Source organism: Musca domestica, unplaced genomic scaffold (assembly GCF_030504385.1).
Source record: "Musca domestica strain aabys unplaced genomic scaffold, Musca_domestica.polishedcontigs.V.1.1 18, whole genome shotgun sequence".
NCBI classification, from domain to species: domain Eukaryota; kingdom Metazoa; phylum Arthropoda; class Insecta; order Diptera; family Muscidae; genus Musca; species Musca domestica.
Window position 1 is genome coordinate 3924999 of NW_026712238.1, and position 18864 is coordinate 3943862.

General features: G+C 35.1%; 1 protein-coding gene across 1 annotated transcript in view; it reads left to right on the forward strand.

Moving 5' to 3' along the window:
- Positions 1-1652: 1652 nt before the first annotated feature.
- Positions 1653-18864, forward strand: part of LOC101891493 (GTPase-activating Rap/Ran-GAP domain-like protein 3) — a 295890-nt gene continuing 278678 nt past the window's right edge. The window contains exon 1 of the mRNA XM_059120865.1: positions 1653-2391. The gene's annotated coding sequence lies outside the window, so the exon portion shown is untranslated. The remainder of the gene's footprint in view (positions 2392-18864) is intronic.

An 18864-nucleotide genomic window follows, 5' to 3' on the forward strand; every position in this document is an offset into this window, starting at 1 on the left:
GTTTGATGCTATTTCCGATATTTTTCGCTTTTATTCAATAAAATGAAAAAAAAATTAAAATTATGGCGTTTGACTTTGTTGCAGTTTTTTTATCGCACCCTGTATTAGGTGAAGTATTAAAATGAAATACACGGGCCAACATAACTGTTATCTCACGCACATTTCAGCATTTTCTAATAGTTCTAAAAATATCTCATATCTAGTGAAGGATGTGTCGGTGTAGTCGTAACCTGCCACGTCACAATATTTATAATATACTTATTTAGGTTCAATAAAAAATGGCCCATGTCTTCGACCCGACTTTATAGAGGGTCAACGGTTCGACATTGGCTTGTTCATACTGATTTCGCCACATTATGGTAATTTGAGTTCTTAGTAGATCCTGCGATCAATACTGTAAAAAATTGTAAATATAGGCCATAGCATCTTGGTTTCTAAGGGGGTAGAAAATCCCTTTGCAAAAACTTTCAATGAAGGTCAAGGTTTTGGAGTAGCACCCATATAAAATTACCTCAACAACCATCCCGCAGAAAAATGTCAACATATGTATATTTTATACCTATATTACATTTGATGTTTCATCCAATTTTAAGATATAGTGTTCCCAAGTTACAGCAATGGTATTTTCCGAGAAGGAGGTAGTTGAAATATTTGTGCTCCAACCTATTTTAGGTCCTTAGAGATTTGTTATTGAAAATACATCTTGTAGCTTAACTATTTGTTATAGCCCCCATAAAAGTACCACCGATTTAAAATAATTACAACGTAATAAGACAGTTTGTGTCCCCAGTTTACAGAAAGGCAACAAAGGGTTCATAAAACTGTCTATAGAGGTACGTATATGGTCCTACATCTTACTTAGACACATTTTAACGGAATTTTGCTGAAAATTCATGTTTAGAGGACTAGGACAAATATTTATAATAAGTTCTCCCCACAGCAAAAAAAAAATCCAATTTCATAATTTATAGCTTAAAAATAAATAAACAATGCTTCGAACGTCCTTCTATGCGATACATTTGCGATTGTATCATCTCTGTACCGATATATTTCCAAAGTAATTATTTTAATGGTTACGATTGCGTAGCTCACACCTGTCCTCATGCGTTTGTTATTGGGAACGCGTACATCCAAACAGGATATGTAGGACAATACAACAAGGCAAAAAATGTAGAGCAAGAACACACAAATTTTCAAAGTCAACAATGGAATTGGTAGCCGTAATAAGTAGAGCAACAGCATCCGAGCACGTTGTCTGTATTTGTGGATTTGTTTGTTGTGGCCTTAAGCGTAAAGCAGACAGGGCCAAATGGCTTAACATGTTGCAACAGTTGGATTTTTTCTACATGTTGATGGTATTGTGTATGTGTGTGTGTGAGTGCATGTGTGTGTTCAGGTTCAATCTCAAGGCAACATGGGTTGATGTTCGAAAATGGGAGAATGAAAGCGAGAGAGAGAGACTGTTGCCATTAACCTTGAAAAGCTTTCTCTCTCTCTGTCGTTGCTTGTGTGCCACAGTGTAAGGACATTAGAAAAGCTTTTATAAGGATTCGTACTTGCAAGCAATGCTACTTGTTCGACCATGTTGTTCTTTTTAAAAACACAATCACATGTTGAAATTTGGTTAGTTCGTGTTTGACCATTGGCTTGTTGTGACGAACAACAATTTGGCTAGCGGTAGTGAAGTTAAATTTTCTTTTTTTGGTTTTCAATATGTTACAACAACTTTGGTGTGTGTGCAACAGCAACCACTGGTGTTTAAAGTGAAGAACAAAACAAACAAAAAATCTAACAAATTCAAATTTAATCCTAACGATTTTTTATGGCCAATAAAAGTTGATCCTATAAAAAATCCAGAATTTGAATAATGTCTGGAAAATAAGTGAATTAATTTTGTGTGCCCAATAACAATTTAAAGTTGTGGAAAAAAAAAAGAGAAATAATTAAAAAAAAAAAAAACATTTGCATATTTGTCTCGTCGGTCGTGTGTGTGCTGTGCATTGCGGTTTTTTATTACAACTTTTGCAGCCATTTAAATAATTCAATTTGTTGTGGGCATTACAGAAATATAATTGCTGCCAACAACCAGTTTGCAGTGTTAATACCGCAAATATAAGCTACTACTGAAATTGAAATTGTGTAACTCATTGGAGGAAATGACTTCATTTTACAGTTCGATAGTTCGCAACATAATTTAAATTGTAATTGAAAGGAGAAAAAAAAAAAGAATGATAAGCCACATGTTGTAAAGTTACATTTTTATGTGAAGCGCCAAAAAAATTACAGCAAAAAAAAAAAAAAATAAATAAATTGTATGAAAATCCCAACTGCATTAACATATTGCATTTTAAACAACAACCATATATAAGGACTCATTTGATGCATTGTAAGGTGAGTTTTTAGTTGTATTAAATTGTCACTTTTTTTTTTGGTGTCACTCGTTTTTTTATTATTTGATGCTTATTTAATTTGGCTTCAGTCCAGCACAACTCCAGCAAACCAACGTAGCTGGCCACCAGGTGTCAAGGACTAAGCTACAACTACATATCAATCTTTTTTCTCCTTAAGCTACACTGACAATGTCAAGGACAATTGTTTGAAACAAATGTGTTAAAGAAATCTAATTTGCTTTTTTTTCATTCGTTTGTTTGACGAATAGAAATTGAAGGAGAGAATGAACACTTTTGAATAAAGCGAAGTAGAAAATATTTATTGAAGCATAATATATACAAATTCAAATTATTGGAAACAATTTTTAAAAATAAATTGAAATTGGATTACAATGTAGGCCATGGCTGCGAAAAAATGGCCAAGGATTTTGTAGGATAGGTAACATCGACCCTAACGGAATTCTACACACCGTCGAAAACTATTTGTTTTGTTTTGAATATTTTTCCCAGTAAATTAAATTTCAGTGCATTTTGTATATGTATTGAAAAAGGTGATTCGATTTGCGTCGTTTTGGGTTGCGTCGCGATTCGTCGGTCCCCATTAACGACGCAAGTCGGGGCTCTAGTGTAATTGGGTTTTCTATATATTAAGATATTGGCGCGGATATGTTGTAAATACCTGTTAGATTAAAGATATTTCAGCTGGCTATGACTAGGACAATGAATGGTGAGATGAAAAAACTGCAACCAACTTCGGGCTGGTGTCATTTCTACTCCACTCTTCCGACAGCTATTAAAATTATTCCAGTGACAGCTCATTATATTGTTTACAAACGTACAAAAGCATTTTGGTGAGAATTTGGCATTCGTATTCGTGATGTAATTCAACGTGATAGTGTGACTCCTTTATATTTGGCTGGAAAACAACAAGTGGCTATCGTTAGAGCTCTCCAGCATTTAAATGTGAATAAATCTTTTGTATCTCGTAGTCGTTACTTTGATACTGAAAAGAGCTAAAGAGTTGCTTCGCTTTGCTGAAAGTGGTGAAATGCCGAATTTAGTTTTCTCTAATGAGTTCAGTAGTTTGTCAACAAACGAAATGATCGTGTTTACTTGCCAAAGAGGTCAACTGAAAATGTGCACCTTCGGTTGGCCACCAGAACTCAAGCACCGGCCATGGTGATGGTGTAGGTCGCCATAACATCCGATAGTCGCTTTCCGCTCGTATTAATCGACCGTGGCATCAGAATAAATGCCGAATATTATCCCGAAAATATTCCGGAGGGTGTATGAAAGCATTGGCATTTTTTCCGCAGACCTTGGACATTCCAACAGAACTCAGCAACACCTCGCTTCATTTCCAGCGCACAATGGCCACCAAAATCTCCGTATACCAATTCGATGGACTATTGTGTCTGGAGTATTTCGGAAAGCAAGGTTGGCACTAAAAAATACCAAAGTGTCGATCACCTCAAGCAAACGCTTCTCCGGGAATGGTCCAAAATACCGCAGAACAATATTCGGGCAGCGTGTGACGGTTTTATTTGCCGTTGGAATAAAATACAAAAACAAAAAAAAAAAAATAATTATGGTGTTTGACCTTGTTGCAGTTTCTTTATGTCACCCTGTATACTAGTATGAAACTTATATAAACAGCTTATTGATATTGAAACTATGAAGGGGCAAATGTTCTTTAATCCCATATCCGAACCAACATAATTTCAGCTGGAAATTTTAGCTAAGATTTTGAACTACCAAATGACAACCTCATTAATATACGTCCCATATTAAAATGTGACAAGACCTTCTCATAGCAGACCAGGAGGTATTCTCATAAAAAACCCAAAAATTTACTCGGAGATGGTCCGAATATCTTCACGTAAGAAGCCCCAACAATTTAAGGTCTTCTCTATAAAGACCCTAAAATTTTTCCTGAAAGTCTTCTTATAGATTACACATAGGAAGTCTCATAGAACACCTGAAGGTCTTTTCACATAAGGTGATCATAAGGTCTTCGAAAAAAATCAGAAGGTCTTCAAAAAAGACCAAAGGGTCTTCTCAAAGTAGACCCGAAGGTGTTCTCATAGACGACTCGAATATCTTCCCGCAGAAGACCCGAAAGTCTTCTCATAGAAGACCAATAGGTCTTCTCATAAAAGACCAAGAGGTCTTCTCACGGAAGAGCTTCTCATAGAACACCAAAAGTTCCTCTCATAGAAGACCATAATATCTTCTCAAATAAGAGCCGAAGGATTTCTCATAGAAGACCTGAAGTTTTTCTCATAGAAGACCTAAAGGTCTTTTCATAGAAGAAGCAAAGGTTTTCTCATAGAAGATCCGAAGGTTTTCTCATAAAAGACCTTAACGTCTTCCCATAGAAGACCCGAAGGTTTTCTCATAGAAGACCTTAACATCTTCCCATAGAAGACACAAAAGTCATTTCATAGACCTTGTCATAGAAGACCAGAAGGTTCAGTCATAGAATACCATAAGGTTTTCTCATAGAAGACCAAGAGATCCTCTGATAGAAGTTCAATAAGTCTTGTCATTCACATCCCATCATATGAGATCCTCTCATAGAAGACCAGGAGGTCTTCACATTCCATAATTTCTTCGATATCTTACAGAAGGCAACAATTTATCTCTGTGTCTTCGAAACACTGTACATTGCCTTCATACTGGTCCACCTGCATATAAAACGAAGTCCTCTGGCAATTATTACGGCTAATTATATTTGGATAATTAGAAATGTAGTTAAGGTAATTTTTTATTTACACAAGTGTTTAGCAATATTAAACAACTAAACTATATTTGTGCATTCACTTAATAATTATATGTACGATTAGGTTGTGTTATATTCCAAATATTATTTTTCTTTTTAAATTTTATGCCAAGTAATATTCATATGAAAAAGCAAAAAACAGGAAACGTTTTTCTTATACAGCTTCGGTGAGTATTTTTGATTTTCGTATTTCAACATTTGTATGACTTTTTATGTAAATTCATATAAATGAAAAATTAAATTAAACTTGAGGACATTTTTTCGGCTTCTTTTATGAAAATTTATGAAGAAGGAAATGAATGACGTTTGATTATTTTGTAAGAATTCAGTTTGTGAAAAATATATAAGTTAAACATGTAAAAAAATAGTAAGTTTGGCCGGGCCGAACTTTGAATATCCTCCACAATTTGGAACGAATTAGAAAATTTTCAAAAAAATAAAATCCATAAAAAATTCTATTAAAATCTTTAAATATCTAATATAGGAAGGTGCCGATATATGGGGGGATATACGGATTTGTGGACCTATAAAGACAAATCTATGTCTGGGTGTAAAGTACTCACAAGGAACTCCTTGTGTGGATTTTCAGATAATTCCATTGAAAAAAATGGATAAAATCATCAAAATACCGAACCCCTTAGGACCATTATATTGAAAAATGTGGCTAACATCATTAAAATACCGAATATAGGGGGTACCGTTATATGGAGGCTATACGATATCGTAGACCGATATAGCCCATCTTCGAACTTGACCTGCCTGCAGACAAAAAAAGATATCTGTGCAAAATTTTAGCTTCCTATCTTAATTCGTTTAGACTGTAGCGTGATTACAACAGACGGACGGACAGCTAAATCTAAATCGTCTTAGAATTTTACGCTGATCAAGAATATATATACTTATGAGTTACTTTGATGAGTTACAAACGGAATGACGAACTTAATACACCCTCCATACTATGTATGGTAGAGGGTATAAAAACAAATCTGTAAATTTGTTAGAGCAACAAAAAGAAAAGTTAGTTATGTTGTAGATACTTGGTACAAAACTTTATACTTCATTCCCAAAATGATGCGACGGAAATATAGGACCTTTCATGTTGTAGAGATTCATACCAGATTTTAAATATATTTTGAAGTCTTGTGTGTTCATGTCTGTTTTAAACCCAAATAAGTTTTATTATTTGTGGTAAATAGCTTTGGTGCCAGAAGAAATATTACTCTTTACTGGAAAAATGCCAACGCCAGCCAAGAGGTTATGATTTTTGTAGAATTTTTACAAATACAGAATAATCAGCATTTTTTCGATTTTATAAAGGAAAATCGGTTATCGTAGCAAATTATTACATTCCTGCGTATTCTGAAACAAAGGAAGCTAAATGTAAAGCTGTTAGGTAATTATAATTTCTGTGTAATTAAATTTCATAATTAACGAAGATAATTGCAAAAATCATTGCTATAGGATAAAATATTTGTAAATGTTCCTGCCGCCAATACCCGATGAAACTGTAATTATCCATATGTCCTTTGTTTCCTCCACAGACTGTTGGTGATTTGCTTAAAATTTCTTAAGATTGTTAATGCAGATTTTATTTAAGGCAATTATATTCAGAAAGACCTACAATCTTGCTCAATATCAAAAGAGTACAAGTCACAAATTGCACAAACTTCATGTTTGTGGGACTTAGTAAGACGTAGGTCAGAACATCTATCGTAGATCAGAACGGCTATTTGCGCTATTGAAGAGAATTGTGTTGATTAGTATTACTGTGGGAATCTTCCCTGGACGCCGCCGAATACGATCCATTACAAGCAAGTGCAAGCAATGACTTTCATTTTGTTTTGTCAAAGAGCCCCATCAATGAGACCTAACCAAATGGGCTACAATGTAGAATTTCCGATTGTAAATAGGCAAGAAACCTCCTCTTACAAAAATTTTTAAAGTTCAAAAGGGTGATTTTATTCCCTCCACCTTAAAACGAGGTCATAATAAATTTGGAATTCCGTTTGTAACACCTCTAAATATTCTTCATAGACCCCATAAAGTATAAACAGGGTGAGATAAAAAAAAAAACTGCAACAATGTCAAACGCCATAATTTTGATTTTTGTAAATCAAAATTGAATGAAAGCAAAAAATGTCGGAAATAGCATCAAATTTTAGAATAAGTTTAGATTAGTTCGAACTGGTCACCTTTGGCACGAATATGGCCTTCAAACGCCCACTGAAACTGTCACACTCTGTCCGAATGTTGCTCCGCGGTATTTCGGTATTTTTAGTGCCAACCTTGCTTTCCAAAATATTGCAGACACAATAGTCCAACGGATAGGTATCCGGAGATTTTGGTGACCATTGTGCGCTGGAAATGAAGCGAGGAACCTCATTTTGTAACCATTCTTAGGTGGCGCGTGCTGAGTGTGATGGTGTTGAGTCCTGTTGGAATGTCCAAGGTCTGCAGCCAAAATGTTTGCGTACCCAATGCTTTAATACACCCTCCAGAATATTTTCCAGATAATATTCGCCATTTATTTTGATGCCACGGTCGATTAATAGCGACCATCGGATGTTATGGCGGGCCACACCATTACCATGGCCGACGCTTGAGTTCTGGTGTCCAACCGAAGGTGCTCATTTTCAGCTGACCTCTTTGGCAAGTAAACACGATCAATTTGTTTGTTTACAAACTGCTTGACAACGAATATTTACTCATCGGAGAAAACAAAATTCGTCAGTTCACCACTTTCCACCAAGGAAGCAACTGTTTAAAGTCTATTTTCTTTCTGTTGCGGTGTAACTTCTTGCACTTTTTGAAATTTCAAAGGCTTTACCCCGATCTCATTTTTCAATGTTTGCCGAATGGAATACTGCGATATGCTCAGCTTACGAGCCACTTTTCGACCACTGCGACGTGGGTTTCGATCAAGTCGCATCTTTACTTTTCGAACCTTTTCTACTGATGTTGCTTCTTTCTTCCGTCGACTTTCTTGACGTCGGACTACACTGCCAGTATTTCCTATTTAAATGTTGGAGTGCTCTAACGATAGCCACTTGTGGTTTTCCAGCCAAATATAAAGAAATCACACTATCACGCTTGAATTCCATCACGAATAACCTTTTTTTTTTGGAAAATTCTCACCAAAATGCTTTTGTAGGCTTGTAAACTATATAATGAGCTGTCACTGGAATAATTTTAACAGATGTCGGACGAGTGGCTTGGAAATGACAGCAGTCTGAAGTTGGTGTTGATGATTTTGGTGACATTATTCACAGGAGTTGTTGTAAATTTCATAATTGGTATTTTTATAATTTTAGCAACATTATTGACCGGATCTGTTTCAAATTTTGTACTTGAAGTTCTTTATGGTTATGGTACTACAGCCTGTGACAGAAACTTTCCTATGAAGGTCGCTTCGTCTTACCCCAAAATAACGGCCACTCCCTTTATTGAGTATTTTTAAGATTTTAAGAGAATCTGTAACGGATTCCATTTATTTACTTTTTTTTTTTTTTTTTGAAAATTTCCGAATTCGTTTCAAATGGTAGAGGTTATTTGATTTTCGGTCCGACCGAACTTTCCGCTTTTTAAGTTGTTGTGGCGCGGTTTTATCAAGAGGGTGCCACATGTCACACAGCCCGCGTGACAGCGGATTTAGAGAGGAGATTTCAGTGAACATCTTTATTTTCACGTTCGGGACTATTTTTTGTGAATACATGATACAATCAATATACAATCATTTTTCTATTTGCGATAACTTTTCATTTTTTGTGATTCCGCTGGGAAAAATTTTGTTTTAATAAATTTTGTGAGGATCGGACGATATTTGCCACCTGTATATAATACCCCAATACATAGTGTTGTACAAAAACTTTAGAAAATGTTCAATTCAAAATTGTAAGTCAAATGAAAAAAATCGCATGCGATGGAAAATATGACAAAAATTAAAAAAACGTAACAAAAAAAAATATTTTTGCATGGTTTTCCACGATTTTCTTAAATTTAATTTTTCTGGCAAGAGACCATTTCAAATTGGTGGTAATTGTCAAAATCCGTCCAGCGGTTCTTGACTTATAAGCGGAATTTAACATAAATTTCTTTTACATACATATTGTATCTATTTTGCCATATATCCGATGTCTTGCATATCAGAAGTCAGAAGAAGTTCAGAATTGACGTTTTAATGTATATGTGATTTGGCTGGGACTAAAAATATTCGAGGTTTAGGTGAAACCATATTTATACAATACAACACTATGTGTTGGGGGTATTATAAGTTTGATTGGGCCAAAAATTATGTAACACCTCGAAATATTGGTTTCCCACATAGGAAAGTATATATGGATCTTCTAATCTCGCCGAGCTGAGTCGATCTAGCTATGTATGTCCGTCCGTCCGTCTGTCCACGTTAATTTGTAATCACTCTACAGGCCGCAATTGTGGCTCGATCTTCACGAAATTGAAAATGGAGGTGGGGTCAGGGTCAGAATAGAAGCCTTTTGCTTTTGGAGATAATCGCATAATATTTAGGTCGAAATGGACCAAAAACTGAAAAAATGTCTGATTTTGCAGTAGCTATACAGGTCGCAATTATAGACCAATCGACGCGAATCGCATGTAGCTAGAGTTTAGGGCGGGGAAGAAGCCTACCAATTTGGGTGGTCATCGGATAATATTTAGCGGGTAAAATAGACCATATCTTTTGTGTTGAAAAAACTCAAAATTTTTCATTAAACCGCGAAATCACAAAGCCATGACAAGGTTACTCCTGATCTTTACATTGTTGTTAACATCCAACAAAACGGATATATAGCAAAATATGTGCGATATATATGTCAATCAAAGAAGATATGCTTGAAAAATCTCAAATATGTCGAGAACGGCTGAGCTGATTTCGACAGTTCTCATTAATTCAGAATGGCCTCTTGGCAGGAAAGAAACAACGTCTAAAAAATCGAGTAAAAATATCTCTCCAAAGATGAAAATATTGATTTTGTAAAATTTTCTCATATTTTTTTCAATTTTGTCACATTTTTGGCTTATTTTCATTTTGAATTAAACATTTGGTAATATTTTTCAGCTAAAAAAACTAAGTAGTTAGGATATCAGGATATCATATACAGATCGCATTTATTGCCCGATCCTAACGAAATTTTGCATGGGGATCAGATGAGGTTCAGAATAGAAGCCTACTCTTTTTGGAGATTATCGCCATATATTTAGGGGTTGAAATGGACCAAAAAACTGCAAAATTGTCGTCAGGTCGTAATTATCGCCCGATCCTCACGCACATTTGAATGGGGGCTACCGCACATTGCAAAAGCCAAGCAGTTTCGGATGGCCATTCAAAAATATTCAATGTGTGAAGGAGTTTGCCAACTTTTGTAGACAAAATACGAAAATGTCCATTCCAGTGACTTTTTGGAGAATTCACAAATACAGGAAAGACGCACTTCTGACTATTTCGTTAACGCTGATTTCATTGAAGAATATAGTCAAATGTCTGTATCTCATATAGATGCGTTTCAGTCAAAAACCAATAATAAATGTTAATCTTTTGCCACTTCTGAGAGATTATAGGTCTTTGGGAAATATTGGTTCCAGATCTAGGAAGACCATTTACGTGCAACATCTACCAATAAATTGGAAATGAGCAAATTAGTTTAAGTTGATATTGTTCGAAAATTAGAGAACTAAACCTGATGGTTTTCTTTTATAATTTGTCACAATATCTTGTGGAATTCTTTCGAGTATCTCGCCTATATAAACTGTGTCGTTTATTATAATGTTGTAGGGTATTCAACGGTCGGCCCCGCTCGACTGTAGCCTTTGCTTACATGTTTTGACATAAAGTTCAGTTTTACCCAATAAATGAGAGCCCTAATTGGTAGGCTTCTGCCCAGCCCTAAACTCTTACTCCATGCAAAATTCCACGTTGATTGGTTTATAATTGTGACCTGCAGCGGCAAAATCAATAAAATTTTCTGTTTTTGGACCATTTCCACTCCTAAAGATTTTTAGGTTATCTCCAAAAACAATAGGCTTCTATTTTGACCTTAACCCCACCTCCATTTTCAATTTCGTAAGGATCCGGCTATAATTGTGACCTGTAGCGTGATTACAAATTTACATGGACAAACAGACGGACGAATATACGTAGCTAGATCGACTCAGCTCGACGAAATAAGAAGATCCATATAGTTTCCACCGTCGGGGATCAATATTTCGAGATGTTACATAATTTTTTGGCCCAATCAAACTTATAATACCCCAAACACATAGTGTTGTAGGGCAAAAAAAAAAATTTAGAAAATATTTAGAAGAATTTACAGCATTTTCGAAAAAAACCTACAAAAAATAGGGGAACCCTATATTAAAACTCAAAGGGACATATATTAAAAAATAAATATATCAAAAATGTAGTAAATATCATTGCTCTAATCAAAGTGTATACCCCATATACTTTTAAAGCCTCAATATTTTTGCAAAATTTTCCACTAAAGTCAAGCCAATTTTGAATTGTTTGCATGTTAGCTCACATTCCACATCAACACCTCATCATTGATTGACATTTGTCGTCCCTCAGATACGAAACGTATTCTGGTCACGTGCACATTAACTTTTCAACTCATTGCATACGTCAGATGACAACGTTGTCCGTCCTTACGGATGAGTTCTTTGAATAATTTTTAATTTATTCCACATCATCCAGCAATGGCTAGAGAGAGAGAGAGAGAGTGAGCAAAAGACCAACTCATTTGGCCGCCACACGTTAATACCGATACTCTTTGATATTGATTGGCAATTATGTAAATACTTGGCCATTTGAAATATTCCAATAAATGTCAGCACCGCACTGCCACCACATCATGATGGTACGATGGATACTTCGTACCGCCAGCAATTATAAAATATTTTTGTACACAAAGAAATATGTAATTAAATTAATTTCAATTTTTGTTTATTTTGTAATTAAAAGGATGTCGTGTTAAATGTGTCGAATCTTAATTGTTACAAATGAAGAATGCGAGAGGGAAAGCGAGTGATGTGACACAATTGCTAGTGGTAGTGTGAGTGAGAAGGTGTTTAAACATTTTCCTTGGCATGTCTTTAACACTTTGAGTTGCCTTTGGAAAGGTTCTCCATAGTTTTTCAAAAATGAAAGATGGAGGCGTACACCATGTATGTATGTAATAATGTTAAAGAAGGAAAATATAGGTTAATACCCTTAATCTTCATTTCTTCATAACTATTTTATTTAACATTCCATTTCAATGAGTCGCAAGCAAATAAGTCAGTCATTCAACCCTTTCAATTCACGAATTACTTCTAAAGTATGCTACTTTGACACTTTCAACTGTAAATATTCAAAATAGCATTTTCTTCATAATAACCCAAAATTCAAGGTCATATACCAGACGTTTCCCTAATTATGAATTCCTCACAATTGAGTTCTATTGAAAATCTAAATAGTACTTTGTAAATTTTCAACTTTTGGGTAGACAAACAATTTTTTTTGCTTATTTTTCGAAATAACCCTCTTTACGCTGCCTTAGCATTTTCCACAATTTGCCACAACTTTCACGATTGAGTAAATGAAAGCAGCATTTTCCAAAGCGACCACTCAATGTAAATATTTAGCAACATGGCGCCAAGATTATTTTTCTGGTATAACAATAACAGTTTTCAATTTTAAGTAGTGCTACATTTTGTTGTGTATACTTTCAAGGACATTTGAATTAAACCAATAATTTAAATATTTTAAGTACACTACATCGCAATCATTTGACAATGTCACTGAACATTGTTATTTAATAATGTGTAAATAATTTGGAAAACTCAGATGACAAGGAACTGCTCTGAAAATTATAAGAAAACCAGTCAAGAAAGTCGGTCGGGGCCGACTTTATGATAACTTACACCACTTTGCTAATTTAGTAGAGCTGCGCATAACAATTAAAAGTTCTTATGGGAGAATTCAATCATACACGCTATGATTATAATTATAATTTAAAGTTCAAAGGGCTAAATATGCCAAAGCATTTGTATTTTTTAAATTCGGACTTGTATTACCCATTTGGTGCACAATTAATTTGAAATCGGATAAAGATATATATGGGAGCTATATCCAAATCGGAACCGATCTCGATAAAATTTGGCAAAGATATTTCTGAGCTGTATTTGATATATTTCCTTGAATATCGTTGTTACGGAGTGCATATCACGGCTGTGGGTAACAAATATGACAAATCGGATGAACAGTATATATGGGAGCTATAGCTATATCTAGACCGATCTTCATCAAATTTGACATACTAGACTCAATTCGGTCGTAAGTGCCAAATTTCCAATTTGGGCAAATATTAGAAGTTTGGTGTACAATAAAAGGTAAATCGGACGAAGTTGTATATGGGAGCTATATCCAAATCTGAACCGATCTCGATAAAATTTAGCAAATATATTTCTGAGATGTATTTGATATATTTCCCCAAATATTGTTTTTACAGAGTGCATATTACGGCTGCGGAGGACAAAAAAAAAAATCGGATGAACAATATATATGGGAGCTATAGTTATATCTGAACCGATTTCGATCAAATTTGGCATACTTATTTTAAGGTCCAGTCTGATCGTACGTGCAAAATTCCATACTATTCGGACTGATATTACACGTTTGGTGCACAATAAAAGGCAAATCGGACGAAGATATATATGGGAGCTATATCTAAATTTTGACCGATAATCTCCAATTTCAATAGGGTTCGTTCTTGGGCCAAACAAATGATTTGTGCAAAATTTCATCTGGATAGGGCAATAAATGCGAACTGTACTTTGTTTACAAAAATACAAATTTGTAGGGATGTTACAAACGGAATGACACTTCTTTTCAAAGTGTAGGGTATAAAAAGGACCTTAAATGATGGTTTCTCCAAAATTTAAAATAAATTTAAATTTATGAAGAACCTATAGCTTTATCTGAAACAATTTCCATTAAATGCATGGTAAATGCGATTGCTTCTATCGACATTAAATATTTGGTTAACAATGGTACTTAAATCGCACAATCATATATAGGGAGGCTATATACAAATATTAACCGAACTAGACAATTTTTACCAAAAGTCTTTATATCTGGCACCGAAAAATAATTATCATATAGAACATATTAAGGGGTTAAGCGGCTTAGATATTAAACCACATTAAACATATATGTGAAAGCTACAGCTATATCTAAACCGATTTTCATAAAATTTGAAATACTTGTTTCTTGGCAATGTTCGATCGTATGTGCTAAATACATTAAATTAGGGATAACATTACACATTCGGCGCAAAATAAAATTGAAATCGGACGAAAAAACTGCAACCAACTTCAGACTGCTGCCACTAGTCCGACAGCTGTTAATGCTTTTCCAGTGACAACTCATTATATTGTTTACAAGCGTACAAAAGTGGGAATTTTCCAGAAAAAAAAACTTATTCGTGAAAGAATTCAAGCATGATAGTGTGATTTCTTTCTATTTGGCTGTAAAACCACAAGTGGCTATTATTAGAGCACTCCAGCATTTAAATGTGAATAATTTTTTGTGTCTCGTGCCATCGCTCGTTACCGTGATACTGGTAGCGTAGCCCGATGTCAAGGAAGTGGACGGAAGAAAACAGCAACATCAGCAGAAATGGTTCGAAAAGTAAAGAAGCGAAGGGACTTGATCGAAATCCGCTTCGCAGTGGCCGAAAAATGTCTCGTGAGCTGAACATATCGCAATATTCCATTTGTCAAATATTTAAAAATGAGCTAGGGGTAAATCCATTGAAATTCCAGAAATTGCAAGAACTTACACCGCAACAGAAGGAAAAATAACTCAAAAGAGCTTGGCCGAAAGTTGAGAACTGCCGAATTTGGTTTTCCCCGAAGAGAAAACATTCGTTATACAGCAGTTTGTAAACAAATAAAATGATCGTGTTTACTTGTCAAAGAGGCACCTTCGATTGACCACCAGAACTCAAGCGCCGGCCATGGTGATGGTGTGGGCCACCATAACAGCCGATGGTCCCTCTATTATTAATCGATCGGAATAAATGCCAAATATTATCGCGAAAATATTTTTGAGGACACGCAAACATTTTGGCTGCAGACCTTGGATAGTCCAAGCACTCAGCACGCGCCACCCAAGAATGGTTACAAAATGAGGTTCCTCGCTTCATTTCCAGCGCACAATGACCACCAAAATCTCCGTATACAAATCCGTCGGACTATTGTGTCTGGAGTATTTTGGAAAGCAAGGTTGGCTAATAAATACCAAAGTGTCGATCACCCCAAGCAAGCGCTTCGTCGGGAATGCTGAGCAACATTCGAGCAGCATTTGACGGTTTCATTGACCGTTTGAAGGCCATAATTCGTACCAAAGGCGAACAATTCGAATAAATCTATACTTATTTACAATGATACCATCAGCCCAGGAACTGTGACATGTTCTGAACGCATTGGAATTACAATGTTTTTTGTTGATTACCACTCCTAAATCGGCAATTCTGTCATTATCGGTGTATTAAACCGGCCATAAAGTAAGGCTAACGAAAGGAAGGAGAATTCTGTGAATATTTCTATAAAATCTACTATTTTTGGTAAGGAATCTCTAAAATTTTTTTGAAAAAATTTGATTTTAACTTTTTAAAATTTATTAATAAATTTCTCTTTATCCACTTTGTTTGGAACGGGAATTAGAGTCTTATACCAGAGGTACCAAGGTTAGTAAAATGCTCTTACAAAATTACAATTACAGACGACTTAGAATTTTACGCTGATCCAGAATATGTATACTTTCATATTGTGTATAAAGGGTGTCTGTTGTAAGTGGTCATATATGAAAAATGCCAACTGGGTTTAGTCCGGATTTTCGTTTTAAATCTGAAAACAATTCTTCAAAATGTCCAAGATTTTTAACCAAGAAAACTTAAAACAGTCTTCAGTTCCACGTTAAAAAAAAATAAATAAAAACTTTACAGTTTAAATGTTCAATTTCTGGGAGAACTGGGAGTCAACCGAGATCATAAAACATGTTTGACCTAAATACCAAATGATTTCCCCGAATTACGGAAAAGATTATTTGGTAATCCTTACTTTAAAAAATCCCTTTTAACCTCAAGGTCTATTCCCTGCATTAAACTGTAATATCCTATGTCCCCTAAATTGTCCTTGTTTACTGGTTATTTATTATTCGTTACATTTCAAACTTGCTTGAAAAGGGTACAACAGGCTTTAGCAGATGGAAGGAAGAATACTTCATGTTTATTTGTTTTATTTCCAACGCTGTCTTCCTCGCATCCCGTTTTGAAAATAGCAAAAGAAAACTCCGCGCTCTAACTACATGTCATAATATGGTTTGGTTATCTGGCCTGGTACACAGCAACATATACTTATACGCACATGCCACAAAAGTGGTGAAATAGCGACATTTTCAGAAAAAATCCCTTCGTCTAAACTAATGATTATAACAAAGCGCAACCAACAAGGATTGTCTTTACAAAATGGAATACAAATTAAGGGCTTACTTGGTATGACTATGATGGTGGCCGGCAAACCCACCAGAGAATGAAGAGGCGAAGAAGAATGGCTTTGAAATTTAATCCGATAACATGCCTGTGTCCTTTTTCAAGAAAAAAAAGGGAAAAAATTACAAAAATATTTAACTTTTCGCCGAAAGGCACGCCAAATAACCAACAACCCAAAACGAGTGGCATAGAGTTCGGTGGCATAAAAAGGCTTTTGTATGTCATTGACATTGAGTTTCCTTCCTTCCTTCCGCACCCACATTTATGTGCATTGAAAAGAGCTCTCCGAACAACTAAAGGTAGTTTGTGGTGTCAGGAGCTATAACCATGGATTTGGGTAGAAGTTTTCGCACAAGTTAGCTATTGTTGAAATCCAGCGGAGCCAAACACGAACACATACATCAATCGTTTAAAATTTGAACGAATTGGGAATAGTTGAATTTAGTTGATTTATTGGTGGAATGAAGAGAAATTGAATATGTGCAATATATGAAATGAAATACGTAACTCCGCATCAATTCAGTTTGAAAAATAAAAGGTAGAGTAAAATGGAATAAAATTGAAAAACCAATGCACTCAGGCTGACGGGCCCCAAAGATATTTATCTGAAAGACATGCTTTTCGAACAAAATCGAGTTTATATCAGATTGTCCTGAAAAAAATTGCATTTTTTAAGACTGTTTATGAAAAGTATTTATTCGAGGAATATGATAAGACGCGTTTTTTTAAACAGAAACCCAGAAACGTGAATTTTTTAAACGAATATTTTCAAGAACCATCATACCAAGAAACGTGGATTTTTTAACCAATATTTTTTCAAGGACCATCCGACCAAGAAACTTGGATTTTTTAAACCAATATTTTTTCAAGGACCATCAGACCAATAAACCTGGATTTTTTAAACAAATATTTTTTCAAGGACCATCTGGCCAAGAAACGTTGATTTTTAAATCGAATATTTTTTCAAGGACCATCTGGCCAAGAAACGTGGATTTTTAAATCGAATATTTTTTCAAGGACCATCTGACCAAGAAACTTGGATTTTTAAATCGAAAATTTTTTCAAGGACCATCTGGCCAAGAAACGTGGAATTTTTTAACGAATATTTCAGACCAGGATTGGATTTTTTAAACAGATATTTTCAACGACCATCAGACTAAGAAACGTGAATTTTTTAAACTAATATTTTTTCAAGGACCATCCGACCAAGAAACTTGGATTTTTTAAACCAATATTTTTTCAAGAACCATCTGACCAAAAAACTTGATTTTTTTAAACGAATATTTTTTTCAAGGACCTTCTGACCAAGAAATTTGGATTTTTTTAACGAACGTAAGTCAATTGTTCATGCAAAATCATCCCCAAAAAATTTCAAGTCAATAGTTCACATAAAATCGTCGTCAGAAACCTTATGCAGTAGTGCACGGAAAATGATCGTCAGCAACATAAGCCAATGGTTCAATTAAAATCGTCTTCTAAAGTTCAAAATCGCACTCAGAAATCCAAGACAAGTCCATGCAGAAACCGTCGTCAGAAATCCAACACAAGTCCATGCAAAAATCGTTCTAATAAATCCAAGTCAATAGTCCTCATAAAATCATCCTCAGAAACCAACCCAATAGTTCACGCAAAATCCTTAAAAATCCACGGTTATAGCCCAACAAAGAAAGCTTGAAGTCCTGACAAAATCGTCCTCAAAAATCCTAGCCGATAGACCATGCAAAAATCATCCTCAGAAATCCGAGACAAATCCATGCAAAAATTTTTCTGATAAATCCATGTCAATACCCAAACCCCAAGCCAATAGTTCATGCAAAATCGTCCTTAGAAATCCACGTTTATAGCACACAAAAAAAACAAAGCCTGGCATAATTGTCCATAGGAAAACACGACCACACCATATTCAGAAATCAGTTTTTTTGTCCTGGCAACATCGTTTTCAGAAATCCAAGCCATCTCCGCCTATAGTCCTTTCAAAATCGTCTTCAGAAATCAACATCTGTTTCTGTGCAAAAATGTTTCCCAAAAAGTCGTTGATATTCACAAAATCGGAAAAATCTACAGCTAAAGGATAATAGTCCTAAAAATCATCAAAATTCATAGCTATAGAATGTTAGTTCAAAATAATTCCACGTTTATAGTTTAA